Raw genomic sequence first — 24,681 nt, 5'->3', positions numbered from 1 at the left:
AAAGAATAAGAATTACAGGGCCCAGGGCGATAGCCTCCTCGTCTTGAATAAACCAAGGATCCCACATGGGCGCCAGTTCTAATCCCTGCAGCCCCGCTTCCCATCCAGTTCCCTGCTTGTGGCCTGGGAAAGCAGTCAAGGACAGCCTAAAGTCTTGGGACACTGCACCCGCGAGGGAGACCCTGAAAAGACTCTGGGCTCCTGGCTTCGGACTGGCTCAGCTCTGGCTGTTGCAGCTGACTGGGGAGTAAACCATCAGACAGAAGATTTTCCTCTCTGTATATCTGCCTTTCCAACAAAAATAAATCAGTCTTTAAAAAAGAATAAGGATTGGGCCTAGTGGCTAAGGTCCTCCCCTTGAATGCGCCGGGATCCCATATGGCTGCTGGTTCTAATCCCGGCAGCTCCACTTCCTCTCTATCTCTCCTCCTCTCAGTATATCTGACTTTGTAATAAAAATAAAATAAATCTTTAAAAAAAAAGGATTACAGAAACAAGAAGCAAGGAAAACTATGTTCATTTCAGCACAGATGTTTGATGGTCAACATGCTGAAATGAAACACACACTGTTAGGCAGCAATGCCTCAAAATGAAAGTGACAGTTTTTACCCTGAAGGAACTCTGGGACTTGAATAAATGGAAAGCTCCATTTAATGATCTAGCAATGGATGCCACTGGTGTCATAAGGATAAAATGTGAAGAGTTGAGAAGGAAAACATGATTCCAGATGCTGAACCATCAGGATAAATTTTTTACTAAGACTTGGTGATTTATTTAGTGGAAGCAATGGCAAAAGAAAATTGTTAAGGCTAGGTCACTGGGAGAGAAGAAAAATAGGTCAGGAGGAAGAGCTCATTTGTTAAAGAAATAAATTAGATTTTGAAGATGTTTGAGTTGCAAAAGATGCCAATGTCAGTAAGCAGACATAAGCAACCAACAGGAAAACTGCATTCTTGACACTTTCTTCAGCTTCACTGTTCAAATCAAGTCACAAAAATCTTGCCGATCATATTTCGTGAACAATTCTTGAATCTGTACATCATCACTATTGCTTCCACACCAAAAATCTAAGGTACCATCACTTTTTGCTTGGACCACTGCCAAAACATCTTATATCTGCAAATCCAGTTACTTTTTCCTGATTTACTGCTCACATAGGAACACAAGTAAACGTTTAAAAACACAATTCTAAAAACCCATCATGAACAGACATAGTGCAGTAGATCTTCCTCCAGCAGCCAAACTCTGCCAGCATCTCTTGACTCAGACTGCATTCCTCTCCACCTGGTTTGTCATCCTCTAGCCACAATGAAATGCTCTCAGTTGACAGAACCTGGTAAGTTCCTTCAGGGCCTTCACAAATGTTCCCTATGGCTGAATTCTCTCCTCCATCCTGTCCTGCCAACCACCACTCACCTCTGAGGTTCCATGTGCCACTTACTTAGCAAAGTCTTTGTAACTCAACAGATAGAGTGAACATCAGAGAAACTTACCCTGAGTTCATCTTATTGTTCTAATTCACTGTTTTAACCTTTAATTACGCACCTGGGATTGTTGTTTAATGTATAGCCCCGTTACCAGCTATAACTTTTTGACAGTGTGTAGCCATGTCTTTGTTCATTGCTCTACTCTTTTTTTTTTAGAAAGGTATCCAAAATCTTATTCAGCAAAATACACAAAAGACCAAGAACAGACACACATATTGATGAATGCATTTAAAGGCTATCTAGCAAGTAATGCTAATACTAATCCAATATTAATAAATCCATTAATGGTATTATTTTACAGATTTTGGCACGAAGGTAATAGAAACTCTGCTTGCAATGTAAGAATGTATGCTACAAAAATAAAGACAGTCATATGCTAAATACAAATAGATATCCCTCTTACATCTAATCAACTACAAGCATTATAAGTATGCAGTATCTCTTCCAACTTCGCACTTTCAGCCTCATCAGTGTCTGACATGTCATATATGTTCATGGCAATTCTTCCAAACGCAGTGTCCACTGAAATATTCCTTCAAACACTATCATTCTTAGACTATCTTAGACTATCTCTTACATATAAAAATAAAAAACATTTTCAAACTCATTTTCTGAGCAGCATAACTTTGATACCCCCAAAAAAGACTCAAGATTTGAACATTTCAGATCAGCATCTCCAATGAGTGCATAAAAAAATGACATAATCAAAAGCTGAAGACAATCCAAACGTTCAGTGACTGATGAACGGACAAATTATAGCATTCCTGCATAACTGAAAAAGAGTATTCGGCCATAAAAAAAAGAATGAAGTGCTGATTCATGCTGTGGGTATGAATGAACCTTGAAAACATGCCAAATGAAAGAAAAAAGGTCACAAAAGTACAAACTAATAGTTTTGTGTATACTAAATGCTTAGATTGGCAAATCCATAAAACCAGAAGTAGATTAGGGGTTGTCAGAGGATGATGAAAAGGTAAACGGAATGACTAATAGCTATAAGGTCTTACTCTGGGGTGACAATAATGTTCTACTTGTGAATCGACTGAAAAGAACTTTAAAAGGGTAGATTTTATGCTATAATTCATCTCTTCCAAAAAAAGTATGAGAGGAAAAAGTCATCTCTCAAAATTTCGATAACATATAAATATATAAAATGCAAAATCCAACTTATGCCCTTAAATATAATAACAGCACAGGGCAAATGGTTGCTTTAATAGAAGCAGAGAAAATATTTGATAAAGCTCAACGATATTTGTGATCAAGCTTCTTCATACACTAGGAAGAGAGACAATAAATGTATTTAACCTGATAATCTACGAGGGGGAAAAAATCCTCACTTTAACCAGCCACTCAATTATACCAAAGGATGAGAAATTCATACTTCCACAAAATATAGAGGGATAAAATGATTTATCCTAATACTACTTCAAACTCTCAACATTATTCTGGAGGCCGTAAATGGGGCAAAAAAAAAAGTAAAAGTAATAATGGTTAAAAATAAGTAAAGCATTTTCAAATGTAGACAACATTTTTTAGAAAACATAAAGCAATTCACAAATAAGTTATAATTATCAACATTAGTTGGTAAAAGACTTTCTAAAAAGCAACAAATTTATAAAACACCATATGTAACCTGAAGTTCTTCTGCAGAAACCAGACTGATTCTCCTGTGTAATTAATGTAATGATACAATCATTGTATTCAGGCAACACTGAACAAATTAGGGAGAAACAATAGTCTGATTACTAAGTGGAAAAATTTTATTTACTTACCCAATCCTGAAAATTAGTAATAAGAAAAGAAATTTAAACGGTGCAAGTTGATTTAGGGAGAAATGCAAGCAGATGTCATTTATATAGCTTTAGGTTCCTGATCTTATTTGAAGTCTTCACGTAAGGAGAGGACCATTAAAAAAAAAAAAAAAAGATACTCTGGAAATACAGCAGTAAAAGAAAAATGAAGAGAGGGGAATGCGGAAGGGAAAGAAAGGGGAAGGCAAGGCTACAGACAATGCCTCATGTGCATTTACGCTTCATGCACACTTAGCCAAAGTGGGCCCGGAATCTCAAGCCATGAAGCAACTGCGAGTCATTCTATATAATTAATCAATTCTAGGTCTCCAGGAAATACCACAAGGGTAAAAGAGCTAACAAGCAGGCAAGCAAATATAAGAAACCATGAATGAGAACAGCAGAAAGAGAAAATCAATGCAGATAACACAAAAATACTTCAAGTGGCAGAAATTTCAAATATAACAAGAGTACATTTATCAAGTTTTTAAAAACAAAAAAATAGCTTTAAGATACTTGCAGTATGGGGGGAGGGTACAGAAAGGGGTAGGGGGAATCCCAGAGCCTATGAAACTGTCACATAATGCAACGTAATAAAAAAAATTAAAAAAATACTTGTAGTGTATTTATTCACATTTTATATGCATTTATTTCTACAATGTTAAATTATAAATCAAATAATAAAAGCTATTGAAGTCTTTGAGCATCAAATGATGGTCTAGAGCCAGTTATGTTCTCTAACAAATACCAACCATGAAAATTTATAACCGTTCTGGCCACTTCAACCTTCTCCATCACCGCTGAGCTTTGCTTATCCAATAAAATGGACATTAGGAATGTACTCCATTCATAGCCCTTCCATTCATCTTGAAGTGATGTTTATCAGAGCCTTACTATATTGGTTATCTACATTCACAGGATCTCTTTCTCCTTCTCCCTCTCTCATTTTATTTTTGTACTTCAGTGTATCAGATTCTGAGTACAGAATTCAGACAAAAACGGCTGAATTCAAACGCGGGTTCTGTTATTTACAAGTTTTGTTTTCCCAAGTGATCTTGAGAGTTACCTCTGTGCCTATTCCCTAACCTGCACAGAAGGCTACAATTCGTATGTATGCTCAGATAATGCAGCACTTAAGAGTCATTTTGATATTTGATTAGTGCTAAACAACTTTTATTATTTCTTTCTTTTAAAGATTTATTTATTTTATTGGAAAGGCAGATTTACAGACAGAAGGAGAGACAAAGAGAAAGATTTTGCTTATGCTAGTTAACTCCAAGAGCCCGCAAAGGCCATAGCTGAGCTCCTCCAAAGCCATGAACTTCTTCCGAGTCTCGAAAAGGATGCAGGATCTCTACAGCTTTCCTCAGCCACAGCAGGAAGCTGGAAAGGAAGTGGAGCAGGCGGGACAGAAACAAGCGCCTTTATGGGATCCCAATGCATGCAAAGCAAGGGTATAGCCACTGAGCCACGGCATCATGTCCTGCTTAATATCTGCATGCTAAAGTAAGGTGTCCAATTTGGTGTGGGTTTTTGAAAGTAGAATTCTGATTCAAGGTTTAAAGTGCAGCATATGTTTTGAGAGAAAACACATTAGTAACAGAAATTAGAAGTGAAACAGGGAAGGGAAGAATGCTTTATAAAGCCACTCAGTAACTCTAACGGGCAACTAGAGCTTGGTGACCAACTTGGTGTGGGTTTCTGGTAGCAGACCTCTGATTCAAGGATTTAAGTGCAGCCTATGTTTTAAGAGGTGACCTCAAGAAACACATTAGTAAGTGAAATCAGAAGTGAAATAGGGAAGAGAAGAAGGCTCTATGAAGCCAGTTAATTGGCCTAATGGGCAACTAGAGTTGGTGCTCCATGGAAGATGATGCAGTTTGTGATTCAGAGTTGCCCCAATCCTAAGTGAGAAAAATGAGGTATTTACCTACTAATTACCTTCTGTCATTGGCGAAAGCTTTTCTAAAGGAATTAACTTTGGCATTTCTGGCCTGTCTTGCACAGACTATTTTCCTTTTCCAGCCTGATAGTTAGATATTTGTGGAGAATAGCACATAGATAAATGATAAAGGAATACAGGCAAGACACTAACTCCCACACTGTCTAATTCAAAAACTAATTCTTTGTCTTCCTTCCTTAAACTACCACTTTTGGGGCCAGCATGACATAGTGAATTAAGCCACCACCTGCAATACCTACATCCCACATGAACACCAGTTTTAGTCCTGGCTGCTCCACTTTCAATCCAGTGCTTGAGAAGACGGTGGAGGATGGCACAAGAATTTTGGTTCCTACAACCCATGAGAGTGACCGGGATGAAGTTCCTACCCTTGCTCAGCCCTGTTCGCTGCAGCCATTTGGAGAGTCAATCAGTACGTGAAAGATCTGTCTCTATAACTCTGCTTTTTCCTTTTAGAAAATATAAGTAAAGATACAAAAAATAACTACTACTTTCCCACTATATATCAATTCCTACTCTACTCTCTTCCCTACCAAAATGTGACTTCTGTTTTCTGGAAGAAGGGATGAGACCCAAGGCAAGTTGTTTGGCTATTTTGGCTCATTATGAAGTCTTAATTCCAGCTTCACAACCTCAACTCAGATCTCTATTAATGAACCAATGGGAGAAAAGCAGCTTGCGACAGTAGGTTCACATGAAGCCACTGAATATTAAAAATATTTGAGACAGAACTGAGAGAATCCCAGAAGTAATCTCCCCAAACTATATCCCAGAGCTTAAGAGAAGAGGTCTTCAGGTCCAAACTACACATTGGGAAGTCAAATGCAATTGGGAAATATTTGAAATCGTAAGATTGACTGAAATAACTAAACAAGAAAAGCAAGAGTACCAATAATGAACTCTTCAGAAACTTGCTCTTCCTCCCTTTCATCCAAATAGGCATTCTTATATCTGTGCTTAAGATCTAGCCTCTTGCTAATACCTGTCACTTCCTAATGCAAAAATGTCTCAAATCCCTGCTTTTCATCCATGCCACAACCTTTTACTTATTTCCTTGGCCAGAATTACATTAACTACTCCCTTAACAGAAGCACTGCTATTCATTTATCTTTCTACATGCCTTTACAAATTGAATATTTTTTAAAAAGCAACAACAAAAAACACTATTTGTTTATCTGAAGGCAAGGCAACAGAGAGAGGGGAAGAGATGTTCAATCCACTGGTTTACTCCCCAGATGGCTGAAAAAGGCAGAACTAAGCTAGGTCAAAGTCAGGAGCCAGGAACTCCCACCTGGGCATCCCGCATAAGGTTGCAGAAGCCCAACTACAGGGCCATCTTCTATTGCTTCCCATGTGCATCAGTGGAGAGCTAGTTTGGAAGCACAGTAAGTAGGACTTGAACCAACACTTTAAAATGGGATGCCAATACAGTAAATAGTAGCCCCACTATGCCAGCCACTACAAATTAAAAGCTTACTGTATCGGGCCCGGTGGCGTGGCCTAGCGGCTAACGTCCTCGCCTTGAAAGCCCCGGGATCCCATATGGGCGCCGGTTCTAATCCTGGCAGCCCTACTTCCCATCCAGCTCCCTGCTTGTGGCCTGGGAAAGCAGTTGAGGACGGCCCAATGCATTGGGACACTGCACCCGCGTGGGAGACCCAGAAGAGGTTCCAGGTTCCCGGCTTCGGATCGGCGCGCACTGGCCCGTTGCGGCTCACTTGGGGAGTGAATCACCGGACAGAAGATCTTCCTCTCTGTCTCTCCTCTTCTGTGTATATCTGGCTGTAATAAAATGCATAAATCTTTAAAAAAAAAAGCTTACTGTATCACTACATTACCTTAAAGCCTATGATGATTCCATACTATTCTCAAATAAAGCAATATGCATAACACAGCAACCTGGTCCTAACTGATTTTCTAATCTCATCTTCTACAGTCTTATTCCCATTACAGATGCCTAGCAATATCGACTTTCAAAATTCCTTTATTTTCCCCCTCACTTCACAATGTAGTTCTGCAACTATCAGCACCTACCTCAGAGGTCAGCAAACTACAGTCCCCAGGCCAAATCTACCTTCCAACTCTTTTGTAAATAAATCTATGTTGCACTGTAGCCATGCTCATTTGTTTACATATTGTGATGTGATTGTTTTTAAGTTAAAAGCACATAGCCAAATAGTTACGACAGTTTGTATAGCCCATAAAGCCTAAAGTATTTATTATGTTATCATAAATGCATGTCCCATACACAAATATCATATTCATTGCTTAGACAAATGGTCCAAAGTGTCTTGGTATGTGTCTTAAACATTTGAAGCTCAATGAACCAAAAATGCACTATGTGCCTTACCTATTTACAAAATTCTTTTAGTGCCCCTGGAGGATACACACACACACAGACCTATACACAAGGACAAAATGCAAGTGCATGTAAGATATTGAACATTATCAAATGTCTATTTGGATTCCTATAAGGACAACAGATTTGGTTTGAAGTAATATTTAATAAAGACCAAAATTTATAATTCAATAAAAGTATCACAGATCTCTAAGAAACTCAAGTATACATACAAAGATATCTAGCAAGTACATACATACAGACATCTAGGACTAACAAGTATACAAACGCACACCCTTTAAATGATGTACTTATTATTTGAAGTCAGTTACAAAGGGGGTAAGGCAGAAAGATCTTCCATTTACTGGTTAATTTCCCAGATGGCCGCCAAGAGCCAGCACTGAGCAAGGAGTTTCATTCAGTCTCTAGACGGGTTGTAGAGGCCTTTAGCAGGGAATTGGATTCAAAGTTGAACAGCTGCAGGCATAAAACCAGCCAAAGCTCACCTGTGCATCACAGGTGGCACCATTTCAGCTCCCAAAAAGTTCCCCAACAGTTCTGTTTTGATAAAGGTTAGCATTGTCGTGCAGCACATTAAGCCACCACCTACTGAATTGCTGGCTCAAGTCCCAGCGGCTTTTTCCAACCCACCTGCCTGATAATGTGCATACGAAAGCTGGAGAAGATGGCTAAACTTGGATCTCTGCCACCCATGAAGGAGACCCAGATGGAATTCCTGGCTCCTGGAATCAGCCTGACTCGGTCCTCATTATTGTGGCCATTTGGGGAAAGTCCCTTTCTCTCCTGTCTCTCCTTTTTTCTGTCACTCCATCTTCCAAGCAGAAATCCTTTCAAGTGTTTTGCTAATATTATTAAATTGCTAAAAACCACAGATAAAAAAAAAATCTTAAAAGGAGTCAGAAAAGGCTGGTTCTAGTAGGGTAACACAAGCCCAAAGACAACCTATTTCCTCCACCATTTACAAGTAATACTTTGGGCAAAATATTAGAAAGTGAGAGAGAAAATTTTGTGAAAATCGAAAAATATGCAAAAACAACTCATTCAAGAGTCAATTTTCCTGCCTGATAATTTTTTTTCTTTTGTCTGTCAGTTCTGTCCAAGGAAGCAATGACGCCCTACAGGCCAAGGCCTTAGAAGTGGCACCAAAAGAGAGGCCAGACCTGTGGAGCAGCCAATTCAGCCGCTGCCTGGCCACAGGCATCTCCTAAGGGCACTGAGTCCCAGCTGTCCCACGGAGGTGCTCAGGAGGGCAACAGCTGAGGCCTTGAAGTCTGAACTCTTCCCCAGGAATGTATAAAGCCCAGCTGACCTGCCCTGCTGGCTTAGGCTTGGCCATTGCAGCTATTTAGGAAATGAACCAGGGGATGGAAGGCATCCCATGTTCCTGTTCGTGTTCATTCGTTCTCTCTCTCTCTCTCTCCTCTCTTGTAGCTCTGCTCCCCAAACCAATAAATAAATCTTAAAAGAAAAAAAAAAGACAAATCATAGTCTTACATTGCAAAAACGAAAAAAGTGATGAAGTTTAAGCAAAAAGTTATTAAAAGACAGCAACTAAGAGATCTATATACTGTCTAATGACTATAAAGTACTAGAAATACATTATTCCATTAGTAAGACCAAAGAAATGGAATTCAATGGAACTAAGCTATTAGCAAAACAAACAAACCAAAAACCCTCAGTCCCTAAAAAGTAATCAAATGCAAACTCTAAAACTGAATATATTATGTTAAAAAAAATGGTTCAGGAAGAAAATGGAAATGCAGAGTAAAGAGTTTGAGTTAGAAAATTACTGGAGGGCCCGGCGGCGTGGCCTAGCGGCTAAAGTCCTCGCCTTGAAAGCCCCGGGATCCCATATGGGCACCGGTTTTAATCCCGGCAGCTCCATTTCCCATCCAGCTCCCCTGCTTGTGGCCTGGGAAAGCGGTCGAGGACGGCCCAATGCATTGGGACACTGCACCCGCGTGGGAGACCAGGAAGAGGTTCCTGGTTCCCGGCTTCGGATCGGCGCGCATCGGCCCGTTGCGGCTCACCTGGGGAGTGAATCATTGGACGGAAGATCTTCCTCTCTGTCTCTCCTCCTCTCTGTATATCTGGCTGTAATAAAATGAATAAATCTTTAAAAAAAGAAAATTACTGAAATGAGATTACATAAAATTGACATAAGATTATAAATCCAAAACAAAAAAAGCTGAAAAAGTCAGACTTACGAGCCAAACTCAAAAGTGTTATCATAATTGTCACTTGACTATCAGGAGGTAGAAGAAAGAAATCAGAGTAGAACATTCTAAGAAGCAATGGCAGAAAAAAAGTACAAAATTTAGAGTAAGATACAAATTACACAATCAAAAAAGCTCAGCATTCCCGAAAGAAAATAAATCCAAAGAAAACTATGTCTAGACACATCAAATAAAACTGCTGAAAATCAAAAAACCAAAAATTCTTAAGAGAATTATAGAAAAATAACATGTACCATTAGAAGGAATGAAGTTCAAATTACTAACTATTTCTTGTCAGAAATCAGAGGTGACAAGACTGAAAATGCATCACTGAAGTGCTAAAAGAATACATTACTCAGAATTCTATGTCAGCCTAAAATGTCCTCCAAAAACAAGTGCAAATTAAATTATCGCATAAGAAGTTAACAGGGCTGATAACACAGTGTAGCAGGAAAAGCTGTGAATGCCCTACATGGGCGTTGAGTTCCAGCTGCTCCACTCTTGATCCAGTACCAGCCAATGTACCTAGGGAAATAATGAAGGTAGTCTAATCGCTGGGGTCTCTATGACCCATGTGCAAGGCCTGGATGAAGCTCCTGGCTCCCAGCCACTGCCTGACCCAGGCCTGGTAACTGGGGCTATATGGGAAGTGCACCACTGGATAAAGAGTCTCTCTCTCTCCTGTCTAACAATGACTTTTACAAAGTATATAGCTATATATGACAACTGTAACAGAAAGTCACCTGGAGAGAGGGAACGAAGCTATTTCTATGGCAGCAAGGTTTCTTTTTTTTTAAAAAAAAGATTTATTCATTTTATTACAGCCAGATATACAGAGAGGAGGAGACACAGAGAGGAAGATCTTCCGTCCGATGATTCACTCCCCAAGTGAGCCGCAACGGGCCGACGCACGCCGATCCGAAGCCGGGAACCTGGAACCTCCTCCGGGTCTCCCACGCAGCGGGTGCAGTGTCCCAAAGCATTGGGCCGTCCTCAACTGCTTTCCCAGGCCACAAGAAGGGGAGCTGGATGGGAAGTGGAGCCACCGGGACTAGAACCAGCGCCCACATGGGATCCCGGGGCTTTCAAGGCGAGGACGTTAGCCGCTAGGCCACGCCGCCGGGCCCGGCAGCAAGGTTTCTTACTGTAACCTGTGACAGGTTAGGTACAGATATAGTGTAATCCCTGAGACAGAAAAACAACAACCAAAAACCTAAACATAAAACCAGAAGATAGCAAAGAAGAAAAAAGAAAAAAAACAAAACCGCTGACCCAAAGGTTATCACAGCAGTACTTAATAATAGTAAATATTAATGATCTAAACACTTTAATTCAAAAGCTAAGATCAACAGAGTAGCAATGTAAGGCGCATAGGACAGGTTCCTACACATGCTGCATTTGTAAATAGGTCATAATACACCAGAAACTTTTAATAGTTATAAATGTATACAGACCTAATACCAGAAATTTAAGGTACGTGTGGCAAAAACTCACAAAATTAAACAAAGATCCACAGACTAAAATATTTTTAATGCCCTTCTATCAGCAACCCCCCCCCAAAAAAAAACTACAGAAAAAGAATGAATGCAGACACAAAACATTCAAATAACACTATCATTCAACTTTAATTAAATGACATTTACAAGAATGGAGGAATAGATTCAAGTGTTTAATGGTACAATTACAAATACTGACTATACACTGTGTAATAAATATCTCAATAAATATTAAAAGATCAAAATCATGCAAAGTACATGAAAGAGAAAACAATGAAAGAAATATCGAAATCTGAAGTTAGTTAAATGCATCATAGATCAGAGATAAAAATCATAAGATTTAAATATTTTTAATTAAATTAAAATATACTTAAGCAGGATGCAACTATAGTAGTGCTTAGAAGAAAATTCGTAGTTTCAGTGTGCATATTAGAAAAGTAAAATTACCTGAGTCTACCTTACAATACTAGAAAAAAGAACAAAGCCAAAATAAGTAGAAAAAGTACAGCAAATAAAAAATCAATAGAAAATTAAAAACAAATACAAAAATAAAATACATTACTGGACAATAAGATGCTGGACTCTATGTTTGGTATACGCTTGCAATGGGGGAATCTCAACTGAACTTGAGCTGTGGTTATGCAACAAGGTGGCGGAATCCACCATGGTGGGAGGGTATGGGGGGGGAGAACCCAAGTATCTATGTAACTGTGTCACATAATACAATGTAATTAATGAAGTTAAATAATAAATAATTAAAAAAATACATTGTAACAAAAGAAAGTCCACAAAATAGGGAAAAGTTAATTCAAAATAGAGAAAAATCAATTCACTGGAATTATCATTCAAACTGATAGACTGTTATCTAGAAGGATCAAGGAAAAAAGATAAAAAAAAATAAAAAATGATGATGAATGAAAACACAAGCTATCACTAAGTCCTCCGACAGTAAAACAACAAAAGTATAATATGAACAACCAATCTAGATGAAACGGGTCAGTCCTTTGAAGGACACGATCTGTTTAACCCACTGAAGTAGCAGATGGCTATTAGAGAGTTAGATCAATAATTAAAGTTTTCAGAAACAAAAATTCCAAAAAGCTCAGTGACTATTTCTCAAATCAAAGAATTTCTTCATTTATTTGAAAAGCAGAGTGACAGAGAGAAAGGTATCTTACAACTGCTAGTTTACTCCTAGAAGACTAAACCGCTGGGAATGAGCTGGACTGCATTCGGCATGCAAGCGCTCCCTGTCAGTGGCAGGTATCCCAGCACAGGACGCTACAACCCACTGCCTTCTCAAGCAATTAGCAGGAAGTAGAATATTTGGGACTTGAACAGGAGATCTGATGTGGTATGGGGTCATCCTGATAAGCAGTTTAACCCCCTGCACTTACTGATGAATTCTGCTGAATATTTAAGAAAGGCATTATACCAATCCTCTACTGTCTCTCTTGGAGAACAGACACAGAAGGAATATTTCCTAACTTATTCCATGAGGCTGGTGTTACTCTAAATAAAACCAAACAAAAACATAAGGCAAAAAAAATTACAAACCAGAATTCCTCTGAAACAGATGAAAACCCCCATATTTGCTAAAATATTAGCAAATTAAATCCAATAATATATTTCTTAAAGTATATACCACAACCAAATGGCAATTATCTGGGGTATACAAGGCTGGTTCAACATTTGTGTGTAACTCAACTAAAAATGACAAATCACAAGATCATATCAACAGATGCAGAGAAAAAGTACTTGGGGATAATCTAATATGCATACATAAAACTCTCAGTAAAGCATGAATCAAGTCAATGGCCTCAATGTGACAAAGTCTTTTATATTAAACTTGCAACTCACTTAACAATGAGAAGGCACTATTCTCTTTGTCCAAAACTGGAAGAATCAGTCAATGGAATAAAGCAAATGGAAATGAAAACAACACAGCCCAAAAAGGAAGAAATAAACTATCTTTGGTTGTAAATAACATGATCAGTTCTGTAGAAAACCCAAAGACATTAGCAAAGAAATTTCTGGAACTAATAAGCCATTATAGCAATGTTGCCTGATACAATGTTAATACATATAAAAGTTAACCACTTTCCTAAATACCAGCAATGGAGTAGAATTTGAAACTAAAACAAAACACACCACTTACAACCACCTCCTAACTGTCAAAACTTAGAAGCAACCAGCATGTCCTTCAGCAGGTGAATAAATTCTGATACATCCAGACAAGGGGATATTTATTATTCAAAACTAAAAAGATATACCAAGCCACAAAAATATAAAGGAAGCTTAAATTAATAAGTGGAAAGACTTCAATCGGAAAAGACTGTATACTATAGGTTTCCAACCATCTCAAGTTCAATCATATCTTTTTTGATCGCTGTCTGAAGTTGAGAGGCAAGGGAAGAAGTACAGCAGCAGATAGGCAGAGCTACCCAGGAGGCAGATGAGAAACCGCTGAACCTTCCCATCAGTTTCACCAAGAACCTAAAATTGTTCTAGAAAAGTTATTTTAAAAAAAGCGGGGGTGGAATTTTAACCACAGATTCCAGAGACATTAAAAGATAATAACAGAATGCTACGGACAGGCTTATGACAAAAAATTTCAGCAATTTAGGTAATGGACATATTTTTCCAATATAAAAAAACACAAAAATTCTAAAATTGTTGTAAAAAGTAACAGAAAATCTTAATACCCCTTATTTATTTAAAAGAAGGAATTATTCAAAGCTTTTCCAAAAGAAAATTCCAGGATCAAATAAATGGGTTTCCCCTGGCGAAGCCCATCAAACCTTTAAGAAGAAATTACACCAATCCCACATAAACTTAAAAAATACAGGTGAGTGGATTACTAATTTAGTTCATGTGATGAGGATAATTATAGAGTACGGTAAACACTAAAACCTAGCAAAGATACAAAAAAAATAACAAAACCAGTGTCACTCATGGACAAGAATCACCAAATGTTAATAAAAAAATCAAACTCTACACTACATTCAAGAAGCTTGTATCCCCAGAAATGTACGACTTAACATTCAAAACAATAATATGGCAGAATTTTCTTCATTCAATATATGGTCATTTCAATAGATAAAGTATTTGACAAAATTCAATGCATACTTATGACTAAAAGAATCAGTAGGAAATGTAGGGAACTTACTCAAATTGATAAAATAGGTGAGCTTAGCAAGGTTACAGATAGTTAATATCAGTGCATTTTATTTTACATATTACATTAAAATATATAACATATTAGACCTATATTGTCATATACTAGTATTTAACGGAAACAATTTTTGAAAAATAGTAATTATAGTTCTACTGAAAACCATAACATGCAGGTTGTGCCCAAAATGCCACATAACCAAGGGCAGGGCAGCTCGTTTCAGTCCAAGACAGTAAGAAAGTCAGGTAAGAGTCTATGGCCAAGCAACAATTCCAGCAGTGGGGCAGACTGAGTCTCTCCACTCTGACAGCAGGTATAGGCTCTACCCTCACCGGCACTCAACTATAGATGTCCCATTCTATCATTAAGACTCACTTGCTTCAAATACATGCTGCGAAAAGTTCTTTCAGAATTCTAATGTGTCACTTCCTGGAAAAACTATTCTGAGGAAAAAGGTAGGACAACCTACAGCCCTCATTATGAATGGTGGTTTCAAGGCCCAAATGGACACTAACAATATATCTGCACTAGCCATTCTAGATTCCCTGCAATTTAGATTAGCATTTCTGCTGGTTCAGCTAGCTGACTTCACTGGATGGTCACCAGGTCCTTCTCACATTCATTCACCAGAAACACTGGACAAGGAATTATCAACAGAAACCAAGAAGATCACTGTGTGACAATTATCCATGCTTCAGTCTTCTCTACCTCCTCCACGGGAATGGTACATTAGTTGTGTCCATATCAAGTTATTTTTTAACAGTACCCCTACATAAGTCATCACTGTTTTCTTTAGAAAAGAAGCCAAAGTCCCAGTAGCAACTGTAACTTAAAGTGTAATAGGATTGTGGCCATATCTTCTGGAACATTTTTTGAGAATTTGGATCTTTCAACTTCTAGTGCTGAGAAGCATGCATTTTCCAGGCAGATTATACGGAGTGAGGTTAAGTAAGGCCACTCCTACTTTGATGTGTGCTTTCTGGAAACGCTGGAGGATGGCAGCTTATCCTCACAAGGGTATCGGGGTCTCCTGTCCCGCGGAAGAAATCACTCGACACTCCAGGCTCTGTTTCTGTCCGTCCGTCCGTCCGTGTTGGTCCAGCTTTTTCCGGCTGCTTATAAATATCGCTCTTCCAGAGGCGGCAAATCTGCCTGACCTCCAGGCCAGGCCCTGGAGAGGAAGCAAATTCGCCTCACCTGTGACCTTCTACTTTCCTGCTGCCTCCTGGCCTTGAGCCAGCCGCCATCTAGAGGTCCCTCATATGCGTGGGGTCAGCTCCCGGGTCGCTGCTCTCCACACAAGGGATCCTGCCCACTCTACATACAGCATGTCCTTATCAGCTGTGCCATCCAGACATTGCTTTACCACTCTGTCAAGTCAGCAGCTCACGGATGATGTGGTATATACTAGGACAAAGGGATCCCACGGATCCTCTTGTGCCATAAAATGATCCCTGTGATGGGGAAAACAAATACTCTAACAGCAGTCAAGTAGTGCTGTTGGCCAAGTCCCTGTAAGCTGGAAAGGCAGGCTCATGCCCAGAATATGGGACAACTACAGCCAAAAATATCACATGTTTTCATATATGGGAGCTAAGAAAGTTGATTTCACAGAAGTAGAAATAGAATAGTGGTCAACAGAGGCTAGGAATGGTGTGGATGAGAAGAAACACAGCCACTGAATGGGTAGCTAGGACTAAGTTCTATCTGTATAGCACAGTAGTCTAACTGTAGTTTATAACAATCCTTTACATATTTTATAAAGATGCAGAGAGAGGAGTTCTAAAGTTCCCAACAAAGAAATGATTAATGTTCAAGGAGACGGAAATGCCAATCATATATACATGGATCTGATTATCACAGTGTACCCTCTATACAATTTTTACATGCCAAATATTTTAGTAAGAACACAGACAACAAAGTGCATCCAAACAGAATCCCATTTGTTTCCAAGGCATATGGACCAGCTGGCCTCTGTCCCTTTCAGGCTACCCACCTAGACGCACTAGTCGCTAGATAAGCTAAGACCAACACAAAGCTTTTGGCTGTGCCCAGATACAGCCCTCATCAGTAATTCCTCCGCAGCACTTAAAGGTGAAAAGAAACTCCTAACAGTAGCATTTATTAAGCAGTTAGTTCAAGGAAATAGTAAGAATTTATGCACTAGTAGGTTGGTAGCCATTTAAATACTGATATGTATAAATTGAAAGAAAAATAGTTTTAACAACCACGACATGTATACCTGTTGGGTACTACACAACTTCTCAAACTTGGAGACTCAACCCTGTTTTTCCTGTTCCACGTGGATTTTGTGTGGTTTCTGATTTATGCCACAGCCAACTATTAAAAAGTCCAATGTGGCAAGGAATATGACATCAAAAGAAATGTGGCAGAATCTAATGTCAAAACCATAATTTAACTCAACTTTAGTAGCTTTTGATAGACATTGGTCTGTATCCCTAGAAACATCCCCTGGCATTCCTGTGTGTTTGCTGTTGTGTTTTTCTGTTTTAAGATTTATTTTATTACTATTTTGGAAAGGCAGAAATACAGAGAGAAAGAGGCAGAGAGAGAACGATCTTCCATCTGCTTATTCACACCCCAAGGGGCCGCAACAGCCAGAGCTGAAATGATCCAAAGCCAAGGGAAGGAACTTCTTCCAGGTCTCCCACTTGGGTGCAGGATACCAAGTCCTTGGGCCATCCTTTACTGCTTTCCCAGGCCATAAGCAGGGAGCTGGATGGGAAGCGGAGCAACCAGGACACGAACTGGCACGCAAATGGGATCATGGTAGGTGGAAGAAGAGGACTTCATTACTAGGCTACCGTGCCAGGCCCTGATGTGGTGTTTTCAATTGCCTTGGTGAACAATTTGGGAATCACTGTGTATGTGTGTGTGTTTACGCACACATGTGCATGGGGGCACACGAGAGCACTCACCACTGAGTATGTATATAATCCCTCAGATGGTCCACCACTTCCCAATAGATTCTGTTACGACTTAACACTGCTTACTGATTTGGAAAAAACAGCAAGGCAAAGGCAGTAAATGGGATCAGAACCTTCGAGCAGCTACCTTCTAGCCAGAAGCAGCATATTTCTACAGGTCCAAAGAGATAAGGGAGAGTTGAGATGCATCAACTAAGATGTCCCATCAGGAGGCCCATGGTCCTATTCTTTCCCATTTGGAGTACTGACCCTGGCAGAGCAATCTTGCTGAGAATCAAAGTCATCCTCGAGCTTTGCTGTCCTCTTGAGCTTAACCCTTGGCTTCTTCCCTCCAACTGTAGACAATTTTTAACATACAGCTGAAGAAATTTCTTTCACATTTTTCCCTCAGTGATCTTCAGCCTTCCACAATCTTTCTCCAGTCTATTAATGTCACTTATCAACAGCCATATGATTACACTTTCCTGTCAGTAATTTCTCTGGACGTCTCAAAACCTAAGATATCACACATAGCCACCAGAGCAGACAGTCCTTTCATGAGAACTGCATCCCACCTTGTCACCTGTGAAGGATTTGACAGTTGCACAGCTACCATCTATGCCAAGGGTTATCAATACCAGCATTCCATCTACCATTAGAAGGAAGCTCTCATTGCCATCCAGCAGATAATCTGATTCCAAAATTTCACTTTAAAGTTTACTTCCTCAGAACATTCATGACATCAACTGCCCCAAGTAGAATTCTCCAGGGAACCGAGCCAGAAACCAAGACTTGCAAATCAAAAAAATCACTGGAGATTATCCCTTCAGTCAACTTTTGGGGAAAGGGGACTGAGCACGGAAAGGGACTCAACAGAAAACATATGCACAGAAATGCCTGAGCCACTCTTGTGGGGAATTGGGATGGACCTTATAAGCAGTCCTCTCTTCAAGCCAAAGTGACAGGCATTTAATGCCTTTATACAGAATAAACTTCAGATGCAGGCATCCTGGGAAGAAAAAGCATGGCTTTGCAGGAAGCAGCTCTGCTAGCTAAGGGTCTTGCCTGCACTCAGCTGAAAACAATTTTAGCTATCAATATTCTCAATGGCTAGAGAGCTATGTATCTAACTGTGTGATCTGGGTGGATAACCACACCACCACTGGACTATCACACCAACCTGGCCAATGGCAGGGGACAGGAGAGGCAGATTAGGCATCTGTTCTGGTCTCTTAAAACTACAGTTCATTACCAGTTCATAGGGAAAAACTATTCTTTGCAAAAGACCATCAGTTAATAAATATAGAAGAACACAGTATTTTTTAAAAGTCATTATTTTGGAACTCTTAACAAAATTATTGACCCTGTCAAAGATTTTCACAGGCTGAAAGTTACAGTATGCCATAGTTATTCATTCATTGCAAATGGACAGAGTACACCTTGACATAGGTCAGAGCCAGAGAGTACCATCCCACATAAACAATCATACTCATTAATCAATGAGAAACGAACTAACCACCTCTGTCTGGGAGGCAATATGCAGTATTCAGTATACACACAATGTACCTGCTAAACTGAGTCTTAAAAAAACCTAAAGAAGCCTCAAAGTCTAACTTCTGGTTACAAGAAATAAAAGATCAATGATATTTGGGACCCTGTCTTGAAGAATAGGGTTTAATATTAGTGACCAGTATCAGTGATCAGGAATTTGAAGACCTGAAGAAACTTCCTGAGGAGACAGAGATGCTCCATATTTGCCTATGGTAACAGTTCCAGGACTCCTCAAATGTGAACTTAAAAAGAGTAAATTTTATTATAATGAAAATTATTTTTAGGGCCCTACAAAAAGGTTCATTGACTAAATCCTCGCCTTGCAGGTTCGTGTCCTAGCTGCTTCACTTCCCATCCAGCTCTCTGCTTATGGCCTGGGAAAGCAATGAAGGATGGCCCAAGGCCTTGTGTTCCTCACTCACACAGGATACCCAGAAGCTCCTGGCTGCTGGCTTCAGATTAGTTCAGCTCTGGCCACTGCAGTCACTTGGGGAGTACAACAGCAGATGAAGGATTTTTCTCCCCGTTTCTCCTTCTCTCTGTGAATCTGTTCTGCCTAATAAAAATAAATATATCTTTTAAAGAAAAAGGGGAATTTTATTCATATAACTTCTTGCAAAAACCTATAAATTTAGTCAGTTTTTCAAGGGGAAAAACTGAAGCTATTCTATGGACAATTTTAAACAAATATTTTAAAATATAGTATTTTTGAATTAATATTTTTTTCTTTAAGCTGACAATGGAAAAATATTCTCTTGAACTGAAGACTAATTTCACATTTCTACCTAGCAGTATGCCAAGAGAACAGTATTTCCTTAACATATGTTTATATGTTTTATAGGATGCCACAGACGTTAACAACTTATATGAAGAAAATTACTACCTATCTGCAAAGAGATATTTATATAATGACTCAATCCCACATCATTTCCTAACACATTCCTGTGTCTCTTCACAAATCAAAATCAGTGTTGATTAGTGTTTCCTGAATAAAATCTAATTCTTTCTTTTATCCTCAAGACGCCCTACCACTGGGCAAAGCCTCCACCTCCAGAATGGAATATCATATCATGGCTTTCTCTCGTGACACCTTCCCCAAAAGAATTCTCACTACTACCTACACACAAACCATGTTTTCTTAGCTCTTTTCATGCACGTGAGCAGATCCGGAATGCAATCCTGTAAGTTTCATAGTCACTTCATTTAACATTCTCCTAAATAACTGTCTCTATCTTTCAGTCCCAGATAATAAACTCAACTAGGATTTCACCTTACAAATCACTTTAGGCTCAAAGGTTAGTCCCAAGTAACAGCCCCCAAACATTTACTGGATTAATTATCACCTTAGCCTGTAATAGCCAAATCTCATGCACATACACAAGTATAATTTACAATAAGAAAAGACAGGGCACCTGAAGGAATTCAATCAGTTCAGCTTAGAGAAGAAAAGCAGCAGTCCAGTCTGCTCTCAAACTGCTCCCATACTGTTTCCATTCACTTGTTCTCCTACCACTTCCCGACCCAGATACCCTAACTTCTATCTTCCAGGATATCAGCTTTCTCCTGGCATCACTTTGCTTTTAACCATATAGTCAACACTGTCACCAGTTTCAATTATTTTTTTCTTTGACCTCCAGTCACACTTTAATCCTGACAATTCAATTACAAATTCTGAAAAGAAAATTTATAACACACAAATTTAAATATGAACAGAAAATACGTAATAGGCTCTCTGTGCAAACACAATGTCCCTCCAATAATCATGTATGATTACAAGTGAAAAAATGCACAAAGAAAAAAATCCATTAACTTACTCAACTCAACACAGATGGAAAAAGACATTCTGCCTCAGCCCTTACTCCCCACGTGCAAGATTACACTGTCATTCACACTCAGAACTTAGGAAACATTCCTTTATTCATTTCCCGTCCAACTTCTCAGCCCAAGAATGTTCCAATTTTGATGTGTCTCATTCATTTAAAAATACATTTATTCATTTACTGAACTAAAGTTATTCACACTGAACAGTCACTGAAACCAAGAAAAAAAAGATACAGATGATCCTTACCCTCTATTTGAGTCCCCAAACCCCTCAGCTAAAGTAAACATAACATACACAGCATTCAGTGTATCAAATACCTTATATATGAATTCATTTGCTATCAACTATCCACATTATTATTATCTCTATTCTACATATTAAAGGGAGACAAAGAAGTTGCAGAATGTACTAAAGATCCAGTATTTAAAAGTAGTCCGATTTTGACTCCAAGCTCTTGACCAATTGTTTGATGTCTGAATCACTGATCCCATTAGGGTTGAATCCTACTTCTCTATCCGACAAATACAACATCATCTATAGCACTGAATCCACTCAACATGGACTGGCAAATTATTTTCCATGGTACTATTTGAACACCAGAAGTGCCCTGAAGCACTCTTTTCCCACATCTACCTCCTCATGCTTATGTTTCAACTTAAATGCCAACTTCTAAAGAGACCTTTCCTGACAGCATTAACGAAAATAAAACAGACCCACTATAAATCACTCTATCACATGTGATCAGCTTTATTTCCTTCAGAGGTTTATATCATTAAAATTTTTTTTTCATTTTCCACGACAAGCATTCAGCTTACTGGTTAACACATCTGCATCCCATCCTGGAGTACATAGGTTCAATACCCAGCCCTGTCTCTGGCTCCAGACTCCAGGTTCCTGTGAGCACAGGCTCTCAGTGGCCATCAACACTGCCTCACATGACTGAGTTCCTGTCATTAATGTCAGAGACCTGGAATGAGTCCCTGGCTCCTAGTTTCACCCTGGTCCATTCCCAACTATTGTGAGCATGTGGGGAACAAGCAGTGGATGGAAATGCTATCTCTTTTCTCTCACACCCTAAAATAAATATTAAAACACACACAAACAGTAAGAATAGGGCCAATGTCTCAGCACGGCAGGTAAAGCCATGATTTGTGATGTCAGCACCACAATCAGACACCAGCCGGGAGCTAGTGTCCTGGTTGCTCCACTTCAAATTCAGCTCCCTGTTAATGGCCTTGGAAAGCAGCACAAAATGGTCCAAGTGTTTGGGACCCCGCACCCATGTGGAAGACCTAAATGGATTTGGCCTGGATCAGCCCTAGCTGTTGAACTGAAAGACTAATTAATTTCACATTTCTACCTAGCAGTATGCCAAGAGAACAGTATTTCCTTAACATATGTTTATATGTTTTATAGGATGCCACAGATGTTAACAACTTCTATGAAGAAAATTACTACCTGAGAAGAGATATGTATATAATGACTCAATCCCACATCATTTCCTAACACATGCTGTGTCAGGCACTGTTGCAGGTCTGGCAGTTTAGAAGAGAGCAAGACAGACTAGATTTCTGCTGTCTTCAAACTTCCACTCCACTGAGAGAAGTAGGCTATTAATGGATTTATCTTACTGTCCTTCTCTCTTTTTATATTTGAAAGCGCTACAGTGAATGGGAGAGACAGATCTTCCATCCACTGGCTTACTCTACAGGTGGCCACAACAGCTAGACATTAGTATTACCAAAATGATCTCCCATCCACAAACCTACACTGTTTATACTTATAAACTCTTAACTCCTTTTCTTCCAAATTAAAGCCCTTACCTTTTCTCAGTGCCTAGTCTCCACCTGTGATTTTAAACCTGTTCAAGACCTCCCTTTGACCTTTTCCTACCAATTATCACCCACTCACTTGCCTTTCTCTCTTCCTCCTCCTCCTTTATCTACCCTCCCATACTTGGTATCTTTTCCTCAACTCTGAACCCCTCAAACTTCCAACCCCTTTTCATCCACTCATCACATTCCTCTTCCATGACCACTTCCTCAAACATGTGACCCAAAAACCCCTTAATACTTTCTTCTCTTGGTTCTCTTTTTTCTGGTCTTCCTCCCACCCCTTTTTCTCTCACATCTTTAAATATGCTCACAGAGCTTCATTCCATACCCTTGCTCCATTCTGGCTCTGAATGATCTCAATTTCTTTAATACTGTTAACTACAACGCTAAACAATTATGTCATTCATTCAGAACCTAAATTCCAGCTCTACTTTCGCCATCATCTTTATCAAGAAATGTGACAGAACTCAATCAAATCCGAAATACCAAGGAGCTACAGGCTGAAAAACTGAAAATGTGAACAGCAAAAACCAATGCTCCAGACAGGCAGTAACAAGCAATATCATGCAGCACAAGGCTGGCTTCTGTGGGCAATTTTTGAAATACTTAAACCAGATCTTTACTCATTTTCATTAACAATTTATTAATATAAAAAAGACCAGAGACTAAAAATCTCACAAAGTTTTATGCATATGACTGATCTATATTAGTTCTGTCTGAAAGTGTTAATACAGTTTTACTTACATAAAAATCATTATCATTATTATACAAGTAGTAGAAAGCCAAAACAGGAATATACTAGCCATACATTATTGCACAAGTCTGGAAACAACACACAATACAAATTTAAATTCTCTGAGGAGACTTACACAAATATAGGTGCAATGTAAACAATTTAAACATCCACAGCTCAAAATTACACATAATTGGGGGGGGGAGGAATTGTCTAATGTGGTTTTGTGCTATTTTCAGAAATTCTAGCAAGAAGCAAACTTGTACCATTCTGGCTTTTTCTTGTTAGATAGCAAGGGGTGTTTACACACATTTCTGTTCATCAGACAAAACCACTCACGTGCCTAATCCAGTAAACAATCACACATCTTCCAAGACTGGTTCACCAGGAAAAAGCGGGAACCACCCTCTTCGATCTTTGCAACTCTCCTCAGTGCTGAAGTCACAATACCTACTGACGAGTGAACAGGTGACTTTATAGCCTAGCCCCTTGCATAATGGTTGGAAAGCACACCTGCCTCTTGCCTAAAAAGCAATAAGCCAAGAAAGTCTTTAACTTGACAAAATTCTCCTGTGCTCGCCTCACCTCCTGCAGGAAGATAACTTAGAAAGGATAAGGCCAACTCCCTGCAACCACTGTCAAAGCTGGCCAAACAAGTCAGTCATCAACCTTCAGGGTATGTGGCATGTAAGGGCAAGGGAGAGAAAATGTGAGAGCCCTGGGCAAGAAGGAAAAAAAAAGAAAGGCACCCACATTTTAAGAAAAGCAAAACGAAAGTGACTGAAATCTATAACAAGGAGGCTATAGGTACAGCCAGACCTAATGCAAGCAATCCAGGAGCTACTCAAAATTTGCAACCGGTGGAACGCTACACCAGCTGCCACCATTGACTGAGGTTCTTCAGAGTGCCCCCTTCCCCTACAAGACCCCCCTTGGATCCTAAAACTCACGAATAACAGAGGAAACAACCCAAAATGAAGAGAAATGGCTGATGGGACAGCCCAGCACATGGACAGCTGCAACCACATTTTTACAAGACCCAAAGGCCTAGTTATTAAAGAGCAGCTCCAGGAAACCCTCTATCAGGCTCTCTTCACACCTGCAGAAATCTCCATTTGCATCTCCTATTCACAAGGCTTTGAAAAGGAAACCTGGTGCCTATCCTCCAGCCCGAAGATCCCCACCATCACTGTTTCCCTTACCGAAAGGCATATTACCTTTGGAGGGGGCGGAGGTCGAGTTGGAAAAGGGAGGAAGAACGGAATGGGGGTGGGGAGGAGGCGTGCAAATAACATTGCGGCAGAGACACTGGAAACGCCACTTCCTC

General features: G+C 39.4%; 1 protein-coding gene across 14 annotated transcripts in view; it reads right to left on the bottom strand.

The window, feature by feature from the left end:
• Positions 1–24,681, bottom strand: part of MYCBP2 (MYC binding protein 2) — a 217,510-nt gene that overhangs the window by 191,839 nt on the left and 990 nt on the right. The gene's annotated exons all lie outside the window — the stretch shown is intronic.

The sequence above is a fragment of the Ochotona princeps genome, chromosome 12 (genome assembly GCF_030435755.1).
Source record: "Ochotona princeps isolate mOchPri1 chromosome 12, mOchPri1.hap1, whole genome shotgun sequence".
Classification (NCBI taxonomy): domain Eukaryota; kingdom Metazoa; phylum Chordata; class Mammalia; order Lagomorpha; family Ochotonidae; genus Ochotona; species Ochotona princeps.
The sequence above is the reverse complement of the archived record's forward strand: the minus strand, read 5'-3'. Positions and strand labels throughout refer to the sequence as shown.